The sequence below is a fragment of the Nannospalax galili genome, unplaced genomic scaffold (assembly GCF_000622305.1).
Source record: "Nannospalax galili isolate Female #2095 unplaced genomic scaffold, S.galili_v1.0 scaffold433, whole genome shotgun sequence".
Classification (NCBI taxonomy): domain Eukaryota; kingdom Metazoa; phylum Chordata; class Mammalia; order Rodentia; family Spalacidae; genus Nannospalax; species Nannospalax galili.
Window position 1 is genome coordinate 12,826,538 of NW_008338715.1, and position 21,577 is coordinate 12,848,114.

The following is a 21,577-nucleotide window of genomic DNA, read 5'->3' on the forward strand; positions in this document are numbered from 1 at the left end:
CATTGTACTCCTCTAGAGGACTATTGGTACTTGGTGGGGATATATTATTTTGGTTTTTCATGTTATTTTTTCTCTGTGACTTTGATATGTGAATTTCCTTTGTAGTTTCTGATTCTTGTGAGATTCAAGCCTTCCTTTGTTGAGTTTAGGTCTGTTTCTTTTTGTAAACTTTATGTCCCTTTGAGGTTTTCTTTTTCGGCATGAAAAGCTGGTTCATATAAGCTTCCGGTTCTCTCTTTTGATTTTATATTGGAGTGGCCAAATTGCTTTTGTCTTCAGGAGTTCCCACAGAGGCCCATGTCAGATGAGGATTAGATGCTCTCAGGCTTTCTCTTAAGGTCTGGATCCCTCCAGGAGAAATTGTTGTCCTCAGGAATTTGCGGGTTACACTGGCCCGGGCACAGGGCCCAGGAAAGATGCTGGTCTGAGGCAGCTGGTGGCAGTGCCACCCAGGGATGCAAAGGGAGGTTGGGGAAGGAAGAGGCCCCAAGGGCTCCTGGGGAATGTAGGGAAGAACTGCGTTGGTCTGGATGCTAGGGATCAGGAATCAGTGGTGGCTCCAAGCAGAAAAGTCAGTCCTGGTATTTGGGGTGTCAAGACAAGAAATGGGCCAGTACCCCGGCAAGGAGGAGAGATGGGGTGGGGGGTGCTGGGAGTGTGAATGAGGCTGGGGGAGTCAAGACATGGTGGGGCACTGATGGACTTACCCAGGAAACAGCCTGGTGGGTTTTTCAGCCCAGAGAAGCAGAGGGTGTGGGTGGGACTGGCCCGGAGGGCTCCTTGGGACTGTAAGAAGGAACTGGGTTGCCCTGGATGCAAAGAACCCAGAAGCAGTGGTGGTTCTGTGCTGAGAGGTCAGCTCAATGTCCAGGAAAGAGGCTGTCTAATTGTGTAGCCCAGGGAAGCAGAGGGAGGTGAGGTTGGTACCAGGCCCAGAGGGCCCCTGGCAACCATGAGAGGGAACTGGGTTAGCCTGGAGGTAAAGGATCAGGAAGCAGTGGTGGTTCCCCGGTGTCTGGGGTACCAAGACAAGAAATGGGACAGTACCCAGGTTAGGAGGAGAGACAGGCAGGGGAGGTGGGAGGGTGAATGAGGCAGGGGGAGTCAAGGCGTGGAAGCCGCTGATGGACTTACCCAGGATAGAGGCTGGTGTGTTGTGCAGGCCCTGCGAAGCAGAGGAAGGTGAGGGCTGGCTATTTTGACAAATCTTTTTCAATACATATTCAGAGGGACTATTTTTTTTAATCTCTTGATTTTGATTTTTTTTTGGGGGGGGGCTCTTTTTGAAACAGGGTCTTTCTGTAGCTCCAGCTTACCTGGAACTGGCTATGTAGACCAGGCTGTCCTTGATCTCACAGAGCTCCACCTACCTCTGCCTCCCTCCTGAGTGCTGGTATTAAAGGCATATGCCATCATGCCCAGCTTAATTTTTAATTCTTAAAAAAAAATTAGTAAAAAAAGCTAAAAAATAAGTTTTAAAAAAGTAGTAAATAAGGAGCTGTAGCGATGTCTCATTTGGTAAGAGAGCTTGGTTTGCAACCATGAGGATTGCAGCACCCAATTAAAAAGCTGTGCATGACTATATATGTATATGCTATTCCTCCTTTACTGTAGGGGGTGGAACAGGAGCATTGCTGGAGCAGATTTCTGTGAGATCAAGGCCATTCTGGTCTTCATAGTGAGTTCCAGGCCATCTGGGGCTACAGGAGACAATGTCTTTAAAAAAAGAAAGAAAGAGAGAGGCAGAGAGAGAGGGGGGGAAGGCAGAAAGAACAAACTGTGGCAAATAGACATCTGAGTAATGTTTACTTTGTCAAATAATAAATCCAAACCCTTCTTGATGCAATTTGCTACTTCAAATAGATTAATAGTTTATATATATATTGGTCTTTTTGAGACAGGGTCTCCCTGTAGCCCCAGCTGTCCTGGAACTCACTATGTAGACCAGACTGGCCTTGAACTTACAGAGATCCACCTGCCTCTGCCTCCCGAGTGCTGGGATTAACGTGTGTGCCACCATATCTGGCTAATAGTTAATAATTTAATGTTGGGTAGAGTTGAACAGCACAATCATCCAGGTGCATTGGTATTGGAAGAGTGAATTTTGCCAAAGCATTTTGGTAGTATGTGTTAAGGTTCATGAATGGTTTTTAGCTTTTCTGGTAATTTTACTTACACTAATACATTTAATGACATATGCATTAGTTGCTCATATTATTTATGTTGAAAATGTTCATTAAAATTTTATTTACAATAATGAGAATTTAGGAGCAACTCAAATATTTCACAATAGGTGGTTGACCAAATGCACTATGTTTTCATTAAAAATTCATTAAATTGATCATGGTGACTTACACATTTAATCCCAGCACTTAGAAGGCAGAGGCAGGCAGATCTCTGTGAGATCAGGGGAGCCTGGTCTATGTATTAAGTTCTAGGCTAACTGGGGCTACAAGGAGACTCTGTCTCAAAAAAAAAAAAAGAAAGAAAAAAAGAATAAGATCTATCTATCTATCTATCTATCTATCTATCTATCTGTCTATAGACATACATATTTCATGTCAGGTAAATAATGTACTGATGTTGCAACAAGGTTTGAGAAAAGCATGTTTTACACACTTGTATGAAAAGTCAATCATCTTGATTATGACACATAAAAGATTCTGAAGAATATTTATGTGTGTTAATTGATGTATGTACATATTCATATGGGTATGTACAAATACATAGAAGGGTGCATGCGTGTTGTGGACACCAGAGATTGGTATTGGGTGTGTTCCTTGATTGCTGTACTTATTTTTGAGACAAGGTCTCTCATTGAACCTGGAGCTCATTGATTTGGTGGATGGCCATCGCGTCCCAGGGATCTGTCTATTTCCACCACTACCCACCCCCGACGGTGTTGAGGTTGCATACATGCTCTGTCATGCCTAGCTTTTATGTGAGTGCTGGGTATCTGAACTCAGGTCCTCATGCTTGTTCTTCAGGCATTTTACTGACTGAGCTGTCTTGCCAGCCCCTGCAGAATATCCTTAATGAGGTAGAGCAATGTTAATCATTTCATGTTAATGGGAGAATAATTTATTTATATGGATATGAAAACCAAAATTAGTTACATACTATCAACCCAACTGTGTTAAATAATTAAAGAGAAATGAAGACAATAAAGGTAGCTTAAAAATCTAGAAGAAAGCCAGGTATGGTGATACATACCTGTAATCTCAGCACTCTTCAAAAAATTATATAGAGTAAATACTAAAAAAATACATCAAAATGATTACTCTAGTTCTTCATGAGTGGTAGGTTTTCACATTTTTATTGCTGTATGGCAATAGAGATCCTAAAACTTCATGCTTAAAGCAAGCACTTTATTACTAGACAAGAGTTCAGACAGGACTCAGCTGGACAGCTCTTAGGTTCCTCATGGCATGCAGGGGTAACTTGGTGATAATCCCTGGTAGAGGGGGTACAAAGATGACTTGGATCACATGCCAGGCTTCATAGAGAGTAGGATGGACTTGGCTGCAGAGTCTGCTACACATGGCCTGTCTGGCATGGCAGTCACAGGGTAGACAGGCTTCTTAAAGGTCGAATCTCCTGGAGAACTCTTTCTAGGAGACAGGTGGAAGCTGCAGGATTTGGAAGTCCTAGAACTCCTATTGACCAGAATCATGGGGAAGGAATTAGACTCCATATCCTAAGAGGAGGAGGCACAAAGTATTTGTGACCATCTTTATTCTGCCACAGATGAATTTTTTTTGATTTTTTGTGCTCCTTTACTGTCTATAATATAAATGCATACTTTGTGTAATACGAATGTATTATTTTTATGTTTTTTAAATTTGTTTTCTCGTGTATATGGTATGCAAGTGCATATGTGTGTGTGTGGCAGGGTGCATGTGTGTATGCATACATGGGAGGTGCCTATATGTGTGGAGGCCCGAGGTGGACATCAGGAATGTTCTTCAATTGTTCTTCCACCTTATTCTTTGAGACAAGATTACTTAGTCAAATCCAGAGCTTGGTTGCACAGCTGGTTTGGTTAGCCATCTTGCTCCAAAGATCCTCTGTCTCTGTAGGAATTGGAAGCTGGATGCTACATCCACCCTGTATTTCCATGGGTTCTGGGTATCTGAACTCAGATCTTCTTTCTTGGATAGCGAGAATTTTAACTGCTGAACCATCTTCCTAGCCCTATTTTTATACATTTTAAATGCTCTTTATATATTAGGTCTATAACCTAGAATGAGATTTGCTTAAGTTAGTTTGGTATTTAGCATAGAGACCTGTGTATGTCAGCTGCCATTAGAATTATTTCTTGTTAGGATAGGAATATAATAGTGAATTTAGGGCTGAAGAAGTAGCTCAGAAGCAGAGCACTTGCCTACCATGCACAAGGCCCTGAATTTGATCCCCTGCACTAAGAAATGTATTGGTGGTTTTATTTGTAGTGGTTCATTTAAAAGATATAATTTGGGCCTGAAGAGATATCTTAGTTGGTAAAGTGCTTGCCGAACCTGTGAGCCCCACCAAAACTCCAGGCCAGTGAGAGACTCAGACTCTGGGTTGTTTTTTTGTTTGTTTGTTTGTTTGTTTGTTTATTTTGGGTTTTTTGTTTTTTTGTTTGTTTGTTTTTTAATCTTTTTGAGACAGGGTCTCTCTATAGCCCCAGATGACCTGGAGCTCACTAAATAGACCAGGCTGGTCTTGAACTCACAGAGATCCACCTGCCTCTGACTGGGAGCAAAGGTGTGTGCCACCATGGCCAACTGTTTTTTTGTTTTTTTTTTTTAAAGGTGGGTGGTTAATTTTTTTTTGTGTGTATATCACACAGAACATCCCATAAAAATTTACGTCATGTTAATTAGTAGAGGTGATAAACATTACCATTGAAATCTACCCAATGACTTTATATTCATACATGGGTGCCAAGGATCCCAGAGCAACCAACCATGACTAGTAAGTGTTATTAGCAAAAACAATGAGTCTTTCTGTAAGAAACAGTATATTTTAAAATGAAATGGAGATCTTTTTGAAAGGTTAAAAACTCATTCAATGTTATGCCTTACAGGGTTATACTGGGTTCAATATTGTATAACTGTATTAATTCAACAGTGAACCTAAAATTTTTATAGCCACTTTTGAAAGAGATGTATCTTTGCTCTGGAAATTGTTATTGTGTACATTAAAGCTGTGATGAAATGCTTCTTCTAATTAATAAAAAAATGGGAAAAAAGGTAGGTGGTGCCTGAGGAATGACACCCTAGGTCATCCTTATATACTACATATGTCATCTCTCTGTTTCTGTCCATCTCTCCATCTCTGTCTATTTCTGTCTCTGTCTCTCACAAAGTCATGGTTCTGACTAGTCAAACCAAACAGGCTTTCCATGAGCAGTTAATACTTACACTGTGTTTTGAAGGAAGGAAACTTGCCTTCAAAAAGGAAGGTAAGGGAAGGTGAGAAGCTTATAAGGCTGGAAACTACATATGCAAGGTTTTGCATAGGGCATGGCACATAATAGGACCTTTAATTTTGACAGACTGGACATTGAGTACTCCTTTGTTCAGGAAAATCTAACACTTGGCAAGGAAGGATGAAGTTGAAGAGATAACCCTGGCACAGAATCACGGGCTCTGGTGACTGATTTGCTCTGAAACAGATCTTGGAGAATTGAGGCAAACACAGCCTCACTCTACCAGCCAAAGCAACCACAGTCTGTTCTCCAGTCAGTTCTTTCTTTTAACATTCACATGAATTATGTTTTAATTCAGACCAAGTAATGAACTACATGTGGGCAAGTTTCCTTTCAAACTAAGTTTTTCAAAAAATGAAAGATTTGTAGAAAATGACTCTCTAAGTCATATGTCTAGGTTTAAAAATAAAGTGATTTATGTATTTTTTTCCAGAAAGTCAATAGAACCAAGCATTTGTGTGTCATCTATCAGTTGCTTCTGCCTATTGAGCTGACTAGTTCCATTCTCACTGTCCAGGGCTCTCCTGTTGGTCTGCCATACGGGCTCCACATCTGGTAGCCAGTCCATGCCCTTTTGTGGGGATAAAACCCAAAACTTTCTTTGAGGACCTACATAGATACATTTTTGTAAAAATCTGTTGCTGCCCTGGTCTGCGAATATTTGGTCCCAAATTGAATGCATAGTGCTGAAGTGATACAGCTTTTTCAAAGGTAACAGTAACTAGATGAGACACAATACAAATTAGGGCTTTAAATTTTTGGCACCAGTGTTCTCCCAGTACATTACTTGTGATGATATCTCTTTGATGTCTTGACATATCTCTGAAATCATGATTAAATATGGTAACCAGAACTAGTACTGACTTGTACTGGGAAAATCATTTGGAATCAATATTAAAAGGGGAAATGCTATTTGGAATAGCTATTTTGCTTTTAATGAGCTTAATTGGTATTGAAGTTCCAAGTCTTTTTTTCCTCCCTTCCTCCAGAACTGTCATTAAAGTAGTTATCATGATTCGTTATTAAACCAAATAAGAACTTCAAATAAAACAGTAAGTCCAAGATATTATTAGCAAATGTTTATCACTGAATGTTTTTCCAAATTTGTCATAGATTTCCACCATCCTATTCATAAAAATGATAAGATTTTTGGCAAGCACTTTTAGTGATCTGTTTACAATCACTTAAAAATAATTTCTTCAATCAATTTCAGAGTGTATATATGTACAGTGGTTTCCTATCAGCTTGCAAAATACTGTCTTGGTGATTCAACTAAAATTCTATGTTTCAATACTGAGATTTTTATTCTTTATTCCTTGAGCCATTGTTGCTTTTCTCACTGTTAAGAACGTGATTCAAATCTATGCCGTTTTTCTACATTAGAGAAATAAAGAGGGACTGATGATAAAGGCATAATCTAGACAAAATGGTTGTATCAGAGAAATGGTTATATCATATTTTCCAAGTGTTAACTGATGTGAAAAGCTGCTTTAGTAATGAGCATAATGGGAAAGCAATATGGCCAGGAAACTAGCTGATACTGAAATTTGACTCTTTCAAAGTAGTGTCAGGTATACCAGGAACAAAAGGACACAGTCAGCTGAATCAGTTCCATGTGTTGCTGAACACCGTTTTCTTTGTTGTTCCTTCACTGCCTCTTCTGGGAGCCTTCCCTGGTACCTGGGAGCATTCCAGACCTGGATATGCCACCAGCTGTGGGGAGCTGCTGCTTTTTCTTGCTTCACATCTCATCACCATCTCCCAGTAAAATGAATCTCCTTACTGTCTCTGCTTGTCTCCTGGAAATACATTTTAATCTTAACCTAGTTGTTCTTTCTTAGGATAATGAGTATTGATTTGAGATGTTTATGGGTAGTTAGTTAAAAAAATCAATCATTTGCAATCACAACAAGAATTAATCCTGAAATCTGGATAGTTTCCATTGGGCAAGGACTCTTAACACAACTTGCCTTTAGAGAAGGAGTTAGAGATGGCAAGGCATTATCTCTCAAATTGTGGTAGTATTGTCATGACTAAATTATTAGCAAAAAATATTTTTTTGAGACAGTCTTACTTTGTAGTCTTGGCTGACCTGGACCTCACTATGTAGACCAGGCTGGCCTGGAACTCAGATCCACCTGCCTCTCTCTCAGGAGTGCTGGGCTTAAAGGTATGCTCTTCCATACCCATTAGCAAGTTCTTTTAATTGATAAGATTTATATTGAGGGGTTCAGGAGATAAGTTAGGTGGTAAAGTGCCTATCTTTCAAACATGAGGGCCTGATTGGTACCCAGCACCCATGTAAAAGCAGCAGCCCATGTTTGGAACTCCAGCACTGAATGGCTAGAGACAGGTAGATCCCTAGAGCTCACTGGCCAGCTGCCTAGCCTATTGGTGTGCACTAGGTTCAATGAGAAACCTTGTCTCAAAAATTACAGTGGAGGGGTTGGAGAAATGGCCCAGCAGTTGAGAGCACTAACTGCTCTTACAGAGGTTCTGGATTCAATTCCCAGCACCCACATGGTGGGTAACAACCGTCTCCAGTTCCAGGGTATCTGATGCCCTCTTCTGAACTCCACAGGCATTGCATGACACAGGTGCACTTACAGACGTGTAGGCAATCCACTCATACACATAAAATTTAAAAAATTTACAGCAGAGAGCAATCTAGGAAGCCACCTGACAGCAACCTCCATGTGTACACATGCATCTGCATGCACATATGCACACACCTGCATGAGCATGTACATACAACATACATATATAAAAAAGATTTAATTTTATAATTTTTATTATAAGGCAAGATTTTGGCAAAATTAAAAACATACAGACTAATTTAGTTTCAGTAGATAAGAACTCTGGTGGTTAAGAATTGAACTGTGTGTGTGTGTGTGTGTGTGTGTGTGTGTGTGTGTATGTGTGCACGCAAAAATGCATACATGTTTATGTGAGGCCAGAGGTTGGTATTAGATGTCCTCATGAATGGCTTTCCACCTTTTTTTTTTAAGAGTCTCTCACTGAATCTGGAACTTCTATTCAGCTAGACCAGCTGGCTAGAAAGCCCCATGGAGCCTTTTGTCTCTGCATACCACCACACCTGACTTTTTTTTTTTTAAAAATGTGGGTGCTGAAGATTCAAACTCAGGTCTCCATGCCTATACTGCAGACACTTTAATCAACTAAGCCATCTCCCAAGTCCTTTGAATGTCTAGTCTTCAATTGTTAAATACTTTGCTCCATAATTTTTCCTCTATCAGTTGAGATACTATTTTATTACCTTCTCTCCTTGATGCCAGTCTATAATGATCATGATTACCTTACTCACAAATCTTCAAAGAGAGTCCCTTGTTCTTTCCAAACCATTTTCCCACTTGTGGAACCATGGTAGCTTTGGGTGATTGTGGGTATTGGAGATAATGTACTAGATATTGCCAGGCAGCTTTTGGGTGCTTAACGTAGAGATTTTTTGATCATCAAAGTGACTATGTTTCCTGCACTCTGCTGTTTAATACCTCATTATTGGCCAATACTTTAATAATACTATTTTTCTATTATTAAAATAAGCACCATGATACAATTGCAGTGAATTTCTGCCACATTATGCAAAAGAAACATTATTTTGCTCTATTGAAAATAAAGCTAAGAAGGCATTTCAAATACTCCTGTATGTATTTAAATTAGGGCTTCAATTTTTTTCAGTAAAATATATTTATTTTCTTAGAAGAATTCTTAATTTAGCTCCTTAATAACAGAACCAATGAGAACTGAGTTTTTCAGGGCTCACCTTATGTTTTTGAAACCTTTCATATGATTGCTGAATCATTGCATATATTGAATTATTGTTATTAAGGTATTATTAGTGTACAAAGTTTATGAAACTGCATATGCATATGAATTTGTATGATCTAAATAACACAAAGCCTGTCCACATTTAACATAAGACTATTCTTTGAGTTTCTGATACGTTCTTAGAAAATTTCCCACACAAGAGCCACAGAAAGTGCTGATTTCAATAAGTAATTATTGAGTACTCACTATATGACTGATAATCAGTATTCCACATGGTTGTGATAGAGCAGTGAGTGTTAAAGAGTTCCTGCCTTCATAGAACTTACATCCTAGGCAGGAAAGCAGTAGACAAACCCACAAGTGAAATATGTCATTGTAATAAACTATGTGATACCTAGCTTAGAGGTATCATTGGTAAATGCTCTTGCTGTACTGGCTCTTATAGCTCTTGGCACTACTGGTGAGAACTGTTATGCTGGGCTGTGGAAATAACAAGGAGGAAGGGTTGGAAAAGCATCACATATGTGGTATGCTAGTCAGACTTTTTTTTTCAGTACATATTTTCATTGAAGTTTAAAAATACATATTGTATTTATTATTTTAGGTGTATGAGTATAGTACCTGCATGTATGTAAGTGTACCCATGTCATACAGTGCCCACGGAGTTCAGAAGAGGGCATGAATCCCCTGAACTGGAGTTACAGACAGTTGTTAGCTGCCATGTAGGTGCTGAGATTCAATCCTGGGTCCTCTGTAAGAACAGCCAGTGCTGTTAACCACTGAGCCATCTCTCCAGCCTTTTTTATTGAATTTTTGTGCTTTTCATCCTAATCATATTTAGACCCATTCTCCTATCTGCACAACCCTATAGCCCCCTTTACAATATTTCATGCATTCTCTCATATATATTAAGGCCTATTGAATTAAGTTTGAGTCCCCAGATGTCTATCAATGTGAGTTCACCCACTGGAGTCTGTTCAGCCTGTCTAGCCTCACACCCTTAAAAAAGACCAACTTTTCCTCACCCAGCAGTGGTCAGTTGCCACTAGTTCCTTGGCAAAGATTGGGACTTCTTGCCTATTTCCTCAGTTTTATGCTGGGTTTTTGTCTGACTGAGTTTGCATGGGTCTTGTGAATACTCACATCATTGCTGCAAGTTCATATGAGCAAGTTCCCAGAAGTCTGGAAGACTGTTTCCTTGTGGTCATCTACAACCCCTGACTCTTAAAATCTTTCTGACCCCCTTCTGCAATGGTCCCTGAGTCTTTGGTGGTGAGTTTATATATAGGAGTCCTGTCCAGGACATTTACTCTATAGTCTCTTATTCTTTTTGGTCAGTTGTAGACTCTGTGTTCATTACCCTTTGTTGCATGAGGAAGCTTCACTAGTGAGCACTGAGGGATGCATTAGTATTCTCTTTACTCCCTGTTCCCCTATGTTCCATGAGTATTATGTGTAGACGTTCCATTGTAGATGTGTCACTCAGGACTGGGCATCTCTCAGATGTATACTCTCTGTATGTGACCAGTTGTGGAACTCTGTAATAGTCTCTATCTGGTATAAAAAGACACTTCTTTGATGTATGGTGACTGGTATACTTGTCTGAAAATATAAGGATCCATACTTAATATATAGTAAGAAATTATGTTTGTCCAGGGATGTGACATTCATAGGTTTTTTTTTTTCTAGTATCTGTGACTTCTCCAGCCCTGTGTATTGGCTGTGTTTACATTACCATACATGAGTTCCCTCCCATTGAATAGGCTTTAAGTCCAGTTAGATAGCTGTTGATTACTCCCAAGAAAAAAGTACCACTACTCTGCACCTATATAGTTTGCTGTGCTGGACATTGTTGTGGTTATTAGGCTTTGAAGCTGAGGTTGGATCATTGGTTGATTTTCTTCCTTAGAAACTTACATAGTATCCTCTGAAACTATGAGAGCTAGTCTTCAGGGAGGAGGCTTTTAGGTCAATTCCAGCTCTGTTGCTCCACATCCTGTGTCTGAAGTATGTCCTGTCTTCAGCAATAGGGTCTTACCTTCAAGTTCTGGGAGGTAATCAAGGACTATGGCAATAGGCAGTGTTATTTTGGAAGTCTTTTAAACTACCCTGACCAACAACTTGAAGGGAGGTTTCTCCTGCCTGGCAGTGTATTTCTTCTTACATAGCTTTGCTAGTCGAACGTTTTGTCACTTTGACAAAATATCTGAGAAAGCAATTAAAAAGGAGAAAAGATTTGCTTTGCTTCACAGTTTCAGAGGTTGTCAGTCCAGTCATTTGGCCCCATTTACTTGGGGTAGGGTCACATGGCAGAGGAGGTTCTTCATCTCGTGATAGATAGGAAGGAGAGGGAGAGGGAGAGGGAGAGCGAGGGAGAGAGAGAGAGAGAGAGAGCAAGAGAGATCGAGCGAGCGAGAGAGAGAGAGAGAGAGAGAGAGAGAGAGAGAGAGAGAGAGAATGGATCCCTGTTAAGATACAGTTCCCCCAAGAACGCCCACCCCAGTGGCCTATTTTTTTCTAGTGGTCCCTACACTCTATAGTTCCCAGAACTTTACAAAATTATGCTGCCAGCTAAGGAGTAAACCTTTAATGGAGCCTTTTGGGGGACACGTCGTATCCAGACCATAATATATGGTATGGTTTGGATGGTGCATTTCTGAAGAAGTGACACTTAAGTGGAGGCCTAAATGAAGTGGGACCTAAGGACATCTGGGAAGAGTTGTAGGCAGAGGCAGCAGGAAGGGCCAGAAGGTTGGAGGCTCTTGCTGGATGGTTAATGTTGGAATGGAGGGGATGAACCTAGCAGTGTGGTGACAGGATGATTAGACAGAATCTGAAGTTTCATTGGCTGTGGTAATTGTGGTGGTGGTAATAGTGATAACCATTATTATGTTCTTAGTATATCTTAAAATAATAGTAAACATTGATGACCATATGAAGTTATTAGTTTAATGAGTAAGAAAGTTTGAAAAACTCTTTGTTTCAAAATTTCACTGTTTTTTAAAATTTCACTGAACTTTTTATGATGTTATTTGCCTATACATCTTAATTCTTTATCTTAAATTAGCATGAAACTTTTGTGTATGAACTCAATTTTTTTACATGAAAGCGGTTTTACAGAGCCTGACTGAAAACAGGTAGGCTTTTGAGGTTACACTCAGTCTGGTTTTAATTTAATTTCAGACTCCTCTTTGTCAAGTGTCACATCCCCGAAAAAGAATGAATTAAGTCCAAGGCATTTCTTTTACCTTTCTCTACTCCAAAGAAGGCTTTGGAGTTTCTTTTTGGCACTGTGCATCTCCAGGGGAATTTTTTTCTTATATACCTAAAGCAATAAAACGTAAAAGGTTAGTGAGCTCAAGTTCTATTTTCACTAATTTCTTTCTACATGTGCTTGAGACAATCACATCTAGAGTTGTATATGTAGTTGGGTTTTCTTTGGACATAAACTTTATAAAAGAAAAAGTAGTGCATTTTGTACAAAGCCTACTAAATAATTTTAGTGTAATCACCATAGCTAGAAAGGTTTTTATTGGGACCATATGTGTTTACACACACTTCATCTATCATTATTACTGAAGTGTTTCCATATTTTAATATTTAGAGAAGCCATGCTGATAGACATGGACTGAATGTTCTCCTTAACCACCTGTTTACCTACACCAAGTTAACCATTTGGTTCTCTTGTGTGTAGAATCTTTTTTATTTTTTTTAAAAGAACTCTATTTTCTAACAAGGCAGAAAAAAAATAAATGTTAGGTAAAAACATTACTGATGTGGTCATTGTGAATGAGTTCAGGTTCATTTGTGAAGCAGAATATGAATGATTCATTTGGCTTTCTTTTAAAAACTGCCAATATTTCAAGGGAAAAAAAAAAGATCCCAGGTCACAATTCAAAATAACTACTTTAAGGGCCTGTAGAGATGACTCAACAGTTAGAGCACTGACTGCTCTTAAAGAGGACCTGGGATCGAATCTCAGCACCCACATGGCGGCTAACAACCATCCATAACCCCAGGTCCAGGGGATCTGATGCCCTCTTCTGACCTCTGTGGGCATTGCACAACATGGGTACACTTACATCATGCAGGCAATACACTCATAGGTAGATTTTTTACCTTGTTAAGTCTGACAAGTTCCCTAGTTAGCATCTTTGGTTTTTGGTGTATGGTCTAACCCAGTGGACAGCAATAATTTTGATCATAGTAAACCTTTGCATTCTTGAACATTATCATACATGCCAAGGAGTTTTTGTTTTTACAGATTAATTGTAATTATTGATATTAACTACCTTAGAAATTAAAATATAAAATTGTATGTATGCTAGCATAAGTACATTTTTCAGGAAAATAATTCTATTTCTCAAATCAGAAATATTTGGTAAGAATAACATTGTTTTGCATTTTGCAAATCTCTGTAATGCCTGGCTTAATAGAAGACAGCTGTATTCTAGCCATTTCTGTGTTCAATCTGTTGTCAGATCATGTTTCATACAGCTTCTGGAAAATGTCACTGTGTGTTCTTGAGAGAATGAGAGTGAAAAAGGCAAATAATATTGTTCATATTATTATGAAAATAATTTTGACCTCATGGACTCTCTGGTAAAGTCCCTCAATGCTCCCTGATGACAGAACTATTGGCCTAAACAAATCTTTCAAATCACCCTTTTGTATTCACCTCCATACAGCCTTTGAATCAATACTTCACCCAGCTCTTCCCTCCCATTTATTCTAGATGTCCCATAGTCGAGGGAGCAGAAACTTAAGCATAGAGTCAAACATGGTCTATTCTAGACAGATGTCTATCATGGGAAAATTCTTTCATGAGTGGGCCCACTTTCTGTACTTAAAACCTGTGATTGAAATCTTATTCACAGTGACCAGGGCTGAAAGGTGATGACTGACTAACTGAACAACAGTTCAAAAGATATTCATAAAAAAGATACATATAGCTGGGCATGGTGGTGCACGCCTTTAATCCCAGCGCTTGTGAGGCAGAGGCAGGCAGATCTCTGTGAGTTCAAGGCCACCCTGGTCTACCTAGTGAGTTCCAGGACAGGTGGGCTACAGGGAGACCCTGTCTCCAAAAGACCCTTCCCCAAAAGATACATATATCAATATTTTAGAAATCTATAAATTATTATCTATTTCCATTATGCCAATCTTTTGATAAAGCCCAATGTCTTGTCTTTAGGTCAGGCTGACTAGACTCCCTCCTCCTCCTTTTTCTTTCTTTCTTTCTTTCTTTCTTTTTTTTTTTGTATGAACCACCTCAAGCTGTATTATTTACTCTTTCTGATTTTTTATTTTTTAAGAATGAGGTCAGATCTTAAAATCACATTCAAAATATTCTGAATTCTGAAGGCACTGCTCTTCCACTGATTTATGGTATAGTTTCTTTAAAATGAAGACAATGACTTGTCATCTTTTCTGTAGTCTTTACACAATGGTTGGTCATAGTTGCTATCTGTAAGAGTTTGTTAGTTGAACATATAGTGAGTGCATGAATGTGAATGAAGCAGCGGTTATATAATGAAATTCTATCCTCTGTAAATGATGCCTTATGCCTCTCTTAGCAGTACAAGGAGTGGTCAAGTGGACATTGTTTTATATATAAAATGAGCAGTTTCTAGTTTTCCAGGAATATAATGAACACAGGATTCACCAAAAGTCTGACTGTTACTCAGAGCATAAGCCTTGTTGGCTGCCATCACTTCATTGAGAGAATGTCATCCCTTGGTGTCCATAGAACATTGTTTCCAGGACCTCCCATCATCACCAAATCCTTGGATGCTCAAGTTCCTTATATAAAATAGCATGGCATTTGCATATAACCTACATAATCCTCATGTATACTTTAAATCATCTCTAGATTATGTATAATACCTACTATAACATAAATATTACGCAAATAGGTACTTTGCTGTGCTTCTAGGGCATAATACCAAAAAGAAAAGTCTGTATGTTCAGTACAGACACAATCATCTTTGGCTTAACTACTTAATACATGAACAACATGCAAAGCAAACAGTATTCAAATGAGTGTTAGAGAGACTGGGAATCTGTGAAATGGTAGGAGGCTACCACAGGATGCCAACACATAAACTTTAATGGCATTGATTCTTCATAGTGCTTAGCATATAGCAAAGCCAAATTTTACTGTTTTGGAATTCTGTAGAATTTTTTTCTGAATATTTTGCATCTTCTATTGATTGAATTCAGAACCTGTGGCTATGGAGAGCTGACTATATTACAGCTGTATCACAGAGTTGTTCTGAATATTAGCATAAACAACTTGTAATAAAATGTATGACATATAGTGGTATTTTCAATAACTGTCCCTAGAGTCATTATTGATGATAAACTAGTTTATTGTCCTACTGTCAAGTTCTTATTTCTTTCCAAATATGAGTACTTAACATTTCTAATATTGATCTATCAAACTACATACACATTTGTTTTCTTCTTTTTTTGTTTTTAATTAAAAAGTTTTTATGTGTTTGGCTGTTTTGCCTACATGTATATAAGTGTACCATAAGTGTGCAATGTCTTTAGAGGCAAGTAGAGGACATCGAATCTCCTGAAACTGAAGTTTTGGGTGGTTGTTAGCCACCATGTGGGTGCTGGGAACCCAGCCTAGGTCCTCTGCAGAAGCAACCATTGCTCTTAACTGGTGAGCCATCTCTCCAGCCCCAGGATGGTTTTTGTTTGTTTCTTTTTCTCTGTGTGATTTTTTATTTATTTTTGATTTACTTATTCTTCTATTTATCATTATTTATTTATTTTATGTATATGAGTGTTATGGATAATATGTGTAAGTGCGCCCATGTCATGCAATGCCCATGGAGGACAGAAGAGGGGTCCAGATCCCCTAGAACTGGAGTTATAGACGGTTGTTAGCCACCATGTGGGTGTTGGGATTCAAGCCCAGGTCTTCTGCAAGAACAGCCAGTGCTCTTAACTGCTGCGCCATCTCTCCAAACTCTCCAGCCCCTCCTCTCCCCTTTAAAGTTGTTTTATTTTCCATCTTGTATGTTAGCAACAGTTTTTTTCAGATATTGGATAGTTCCAAGTTATAATGGTTTAAGAGCAGAGTTCTGGCAGAATTGATTGCACATGCTGAGACTTTGGTGGGCCTGTGGGATTGAGGTTGATTAGAGGTGCATACATAAAGTCACCCATGGGTTGTCAGGTGGATTGTCTATTGTTGAACCATTAGACTCAGTGTTAGAGTTTTCCCCTTGAGATAGACATATTCCTCCAAAGAGTTCCCTTCAGTTATCTATCACGGAATGGAAAAGATCTGGATGCATTCTCTGGATGACTTTGTCATGCTCGTTATTACTTCTTTGCCTTCTAGTTTCACAGGCACCTCTGGTTGCCATCCTTAATCTTCATGAGCATTCTGGAGTGTAAACAGCTTTGTTTCTCTGCTTTTCTACCAGTAGGAACTGACTGTTTCTGTTCTTCTGATTACTTTAACTGGTATCCATTAGCTTTCCAGCTAATGAAATTTTGTTGCTGTTGTCTCCTCTACACTGTTATTTGTATTTATAGGGTGGCTTACTAAAAATAAACATTTTGGTTTTCTTTTTGGTACTCTTTTTGAGATAGGGTCTCACTATGTAACTCTAGCAGGCCTGGAACTTACTATATAGACCAGGCTGGCCTTCAAGTCACAAAGATCCACCTGCCCCAGCCTCCCAATTTTTGGTAATCTTAAGAAAGTTTGTGAAGTAGTATATTTATATTCATACATTCAATTTGCCACCATAACCCTGAATTGCTCTGGTCTTTCTAAAATTGACATACCATTTACAAATCTTCAGTTATGTCTAATTATCTCACTGGAGTCAAATTTTAATTTGAAGGAATGTGTGACCATACTGTCTCTTTTTAAGATACAAGATACAAGCTTCTATTATTTATAAATGATGATACCAGCTTTTTTATAGCAATATTCAAAACTTTGCTACATTTTAAAAGTTTTGACATAGTGGGTAAGTTTATGATTCTGATGAATTATTAGTAGAAAAAATAAGTATACCTAGAACTGAGTGAAGTGAATTCATTGAGCATGTGTGGGTGAGCATGTTTGGGTGAACATGTGCCTGCATATCTTGAGACTGTGTCTTTTGGAAGCTACATTGGTTATAATGTAGAATGAATTCATACCTTTAAGATAGAATGTGCTTTTTATCTACATTTCTATTTCAGTAATAAATATGTAGTTGGGATTTTATCTAAAACATGTAGCCTAAACCAGAGATTATACTTGATGGAGGAAAACTCTCAGTTATTAGTAGAGTGCTTATTCTATCTTCCGACTTCCAAACAGGAAGCTCCAGTCTTCTTTTCCAGAAGCAGATTATTGCTTTCACCACAAGCAGGCAATGCTCTGTCATTAGTCACAGAGACAGTGCTCCCACTTACTTTCAACTCTGATTAAATCCCAATGCCACAGTCTTTTTTTTTTTTTTCACTTGCAGTCCACTTTAATAGTCTGTCATTTTCAGATATTCCTTCTTGTAGTACCTCTTATATTTTTCACTGAGTTTTTGTTGAGGGTAACTTTGAAGGTTGAGGGATCTGAAGAGGGACAAAAGTTGCTCAGTAGGGAATGAAACTAAGCCTGCATGCATCACAATGACTCTAGGCTTCATTCAGTTTCTAATATTCTTGTTTAAAGCGTTCAGGTACAGAAGAATCACCCATCCTCAGGAGGAAATGTTAGTCCTCACTACAAGCTACTTTCTGATTTTGCCCAGTGATCTCTGAGCTATGGATTGAATTGTATCCCACCCAAATTCAACAAGAGTGAAGCTCTTACCCTCCATGTGATAATATGGGGAGAACTTACAAGGTTAGATGAGGTCATGATATGAATGAGACCCCTCTTCTGATAGGGCTAGCATCTTTATTAAAAGACATATCTTTTATCCCTTTTTTCCTTACGTGAAAACACAGAAAGAAGGCAGTCACCTATAAGGAAAGCACTCCCTCTCTCACTCCTGACTGTGCTTGGCAATCTAACCTACCTTTCTTGTCTCTAGAACTGGAGAAAATATAGTTTATGTTATTAAAGCTACCCAGTCTACAATACGTTGATATGATAGCCAAAACTGATTAATATACTCAGATATTTAATCATTGATAATCTGGGAAATAGCCTAGCTTTCATCTGTCCATACTCTGAAATGTATCTTGAGGATATTTTTCACACTAACCTAATCTCCAATTCTCTGGACACCAACTAAGTATAATAGTTTATCTTATATCTCATACTTATAGCTGGCATTGGTGTTAGATCTTGCAAGTTAAAGGGATTCACAGGACTGCTCCTTCTTCAGATGTCAGTCATAAGCCCTGGGTCACTCTTTCTTTTGACAAGTCAGTCATAAATCAAGGGTTCCAGAACACTGTCTACAGGTTCAATAATTTGTTAGTCTCAATTATAGAAGCCATTAAAAACACTTTACATATATTTACTAATTTGTTATGAAGACGATTGCTCATAATCAGCCTAGAAGAAAGAAGGTAAAGGATAGGAAGTTTCCATGCCCTCTCCTGTTTGGCCATTTGCCCCAATAAGTCCTTGTGTTCACAAGCCATAAGATTATGAAATCTTTTTGTTCAAGAACTTTTGTAGAGCCCACTCCCCAGCTCTGCCCTGTTCCTATAGATTTGTGGATGGAGCTGAAAGTTTCAGGCCTTTAATTACTTGGTCTTTCTGGTTACCAGCCAGATCCTGTGTCATCTAAATGTCCTACCTACCGCATTAATTTAAACTCAGGTATGTTCAAAGGGCTTATAGTAGTAACAGAAGACACTTCTATTTCAGGAAATTATAAGGAATTTTAGGAGCTCTTTGTTAGAACCAAAGACAAAACCAAAGTACATTTTTTGAATTATACCCTAGAATGCCAAGGTGGTACCTTATTGTTTGTGGGCATCTCCTCACTCATCAGGAAGAAAGAAGAGAAAGAAAGCATTCATGTGGCATATTACAATGCTTTTTGACAGAGAAATGACTGAAATAAGGAGGAAAATGCTGCCTCCTTTTCCATATCAAAGCCATTATCTGGAGATAGAATAAATGCACACTCTTAAAAGGGTGGAGTGCTTACATCAGCTTGGCTACGCAAGAACCTTGGCCCTTCAGATGACTTTAAACAACCTTGGCAGTGATATTTTGGTTGGTGAGAAACTAATTAGAAGATGGGACTCTTAGGTACTCTTCAAATGACTCAGAGTTTCAAACAGATGTTTCAGGAAATGCATGCCTGCTGCTCTTCCATTAGCCAATTACTTTGTTGCAACTGTCACAAGCCCTTTTTTTGTGTGATAATTATGAAGAATTATGTCCCATCTGGCAACTCAAATGTTGAGCTCAATTTGAGGGAAATTTGGTGATAATTATAGGCCTAGAGTTTCTGTTAAATCTTGAAAAAGAATCTATCACCACAATTGAAAGACTTTGGTCAAAAGGTATAGCATATGTGGTAGGGTCTTGTAGAAACTTTAAGCAGATACTATGTGCATACACATGTACTAAAATATCATAAAACCAAGAAATCCTTAAATATATAACAAAATTGGGCAAGTAGAGTGAGTATAATATAACCCAATAACCATTTAATAAATCACAGCTCAGCAAACAAGACTTCAGAAAAGTACTGAAACTTAAAATCTATTTTAAACATTTAAACATGATTAGGATTCTTGCTGTCTTACAATTATGATATTTCAACAATGTTTTGGTGTTCCCAGGGTCCTTTTGTACATTTAAAAATTTTACCCTATAGGGAGCTGGAGAGATGGCTCAGCGGTTAAGAGCACTGACAGGTTCAAGTCCCAGGATCCACATGGCGGCTAACAACCATCTATAACTCCAGTTCCAGGGGACCCAACACCTTCTTCTGACCTCTGCTGGCATTGCACGACATGGGTGCACTAACATACATGCAGGCAATACACTCATACACAAAAATAAAAATAACAAAATAAAATAAAATATTACCCTATAGGTATATAAAGCAATAATTGTAATACTGAATTTTTTCAGTAGAATTATGAAATTATTAAGAAAGTCCTTATTTAAATAACAAGTAACAAACAAACTTTTGAGTTGAAATTAAAGACAAAAAATATAATCACTTGCTAAGACTGTAGGAGGTTTGAATTTTTTAACAAAAAAATATTTATTTCATGTGTGTATGTGTGCCTGTATGAGTTTATGTGTACTATGTACATACAGGTATCTGCAGAAACCAGAGGTTGTCATATCTCCTTAAACTACAGTTACAGGTGGATGTGAGCCACCCTGTGTGGGCACTAGGACCTGAACCTGGGTCTTCTACAAGAGCAGTAAATATTCTTAATTGCTGAGCTATTTCTCCAGATCCTAGAGTATTTTTTTAAAAAGTCAAATAATGAATTATTGTTTTATTAACTTTAAGACTTTCAAATATTAAATAAAAATTTAATTAATCAAATTTGTAGGAATGTATTGAGAGATACTTGGATTTGTATTATATAAGACAAAAATTACTATATTATATCAGTAGGTATTATTCTTGGGACCTAGGAAAGACTTTGTACTGCCCCCCACCCCCATGAAGCATTGTGAGTATTGGAAAGTAAGCGTTCAGTACAAATAGTTTCAGTCTCTGTACATCTTAGCAGGCCAGCCAAGAATCTTCTTAGGCAGATGGAAAGAAAAAAGCTTATTTCTGGAAAATATGAAGAAATTCTTGTACTTATAAATATTTTCTTTCCCCATATTTTAAAAATTAACATCTAATTAGCATGGGTCACATTGACTTGTGTTTATAAACTAGCCCTGCATTTCATTTTAGACTAAGATGAAATATTCATTCACTTTCTTAAACCATCTCTCAATGTGATATTATATTTACAATAAAGAACATCTGGATATTTGCAATTGGAGAAGTCTACATGCTTTTGAACTAGGACATTCAACAAATAGTTCTCCTTCAACTGCTAACCAGCAATCAGCCATGTCTCAGATATTTGGGTAGATTTGTTTTTGTTATAAAAAGCTTTTGTTTTTGTATCATTTAAGATATCTTAATATGGCATGTAGGTGGTATAAAAGCAGGTTGGGCTTCAGGGGAAAAATCTGAAATTTGGTAATAAATTAAGGTAATTATGCTAGTGTGGTTAAATCTTAATGAAGAGTAATGGCCCTTTTTCCTCCTCCTGAGTTTTTTTCAAGTGAGCCCAAGGTAGTGCAATACTGCCCCCTAATGTAAGACTTTACCTGGCCCTTCTAAAGGAACCTCTGAAAAA

At 38.2% G+C, this 21,577-nt stretch overlaps 1 protein-coding gene and 1 non-coding gene across 2 annotated transcripts in view; one reads left to right on the plus strand and one right to left on the minus strand.

Moving 5' to 3' along the window:
* LOC103734420 (sec1 family domain-containing protein 2) overlaps nucleotides 1–21,577 on the plus strand; it is a 185,682-nt gene that overhangs the window by 124,345 nt on the left and 39,760 nt on the right. The window lies entirely within an intron of this gene.
* Nucleotides 2,560–2,662, minus strand: LOC115070431. Its single transcript, XR_003849586.1, has one exon. It is a non-coding gene; the product is annotated as a small nucleolar RNA U13 (small nucleolar RNA).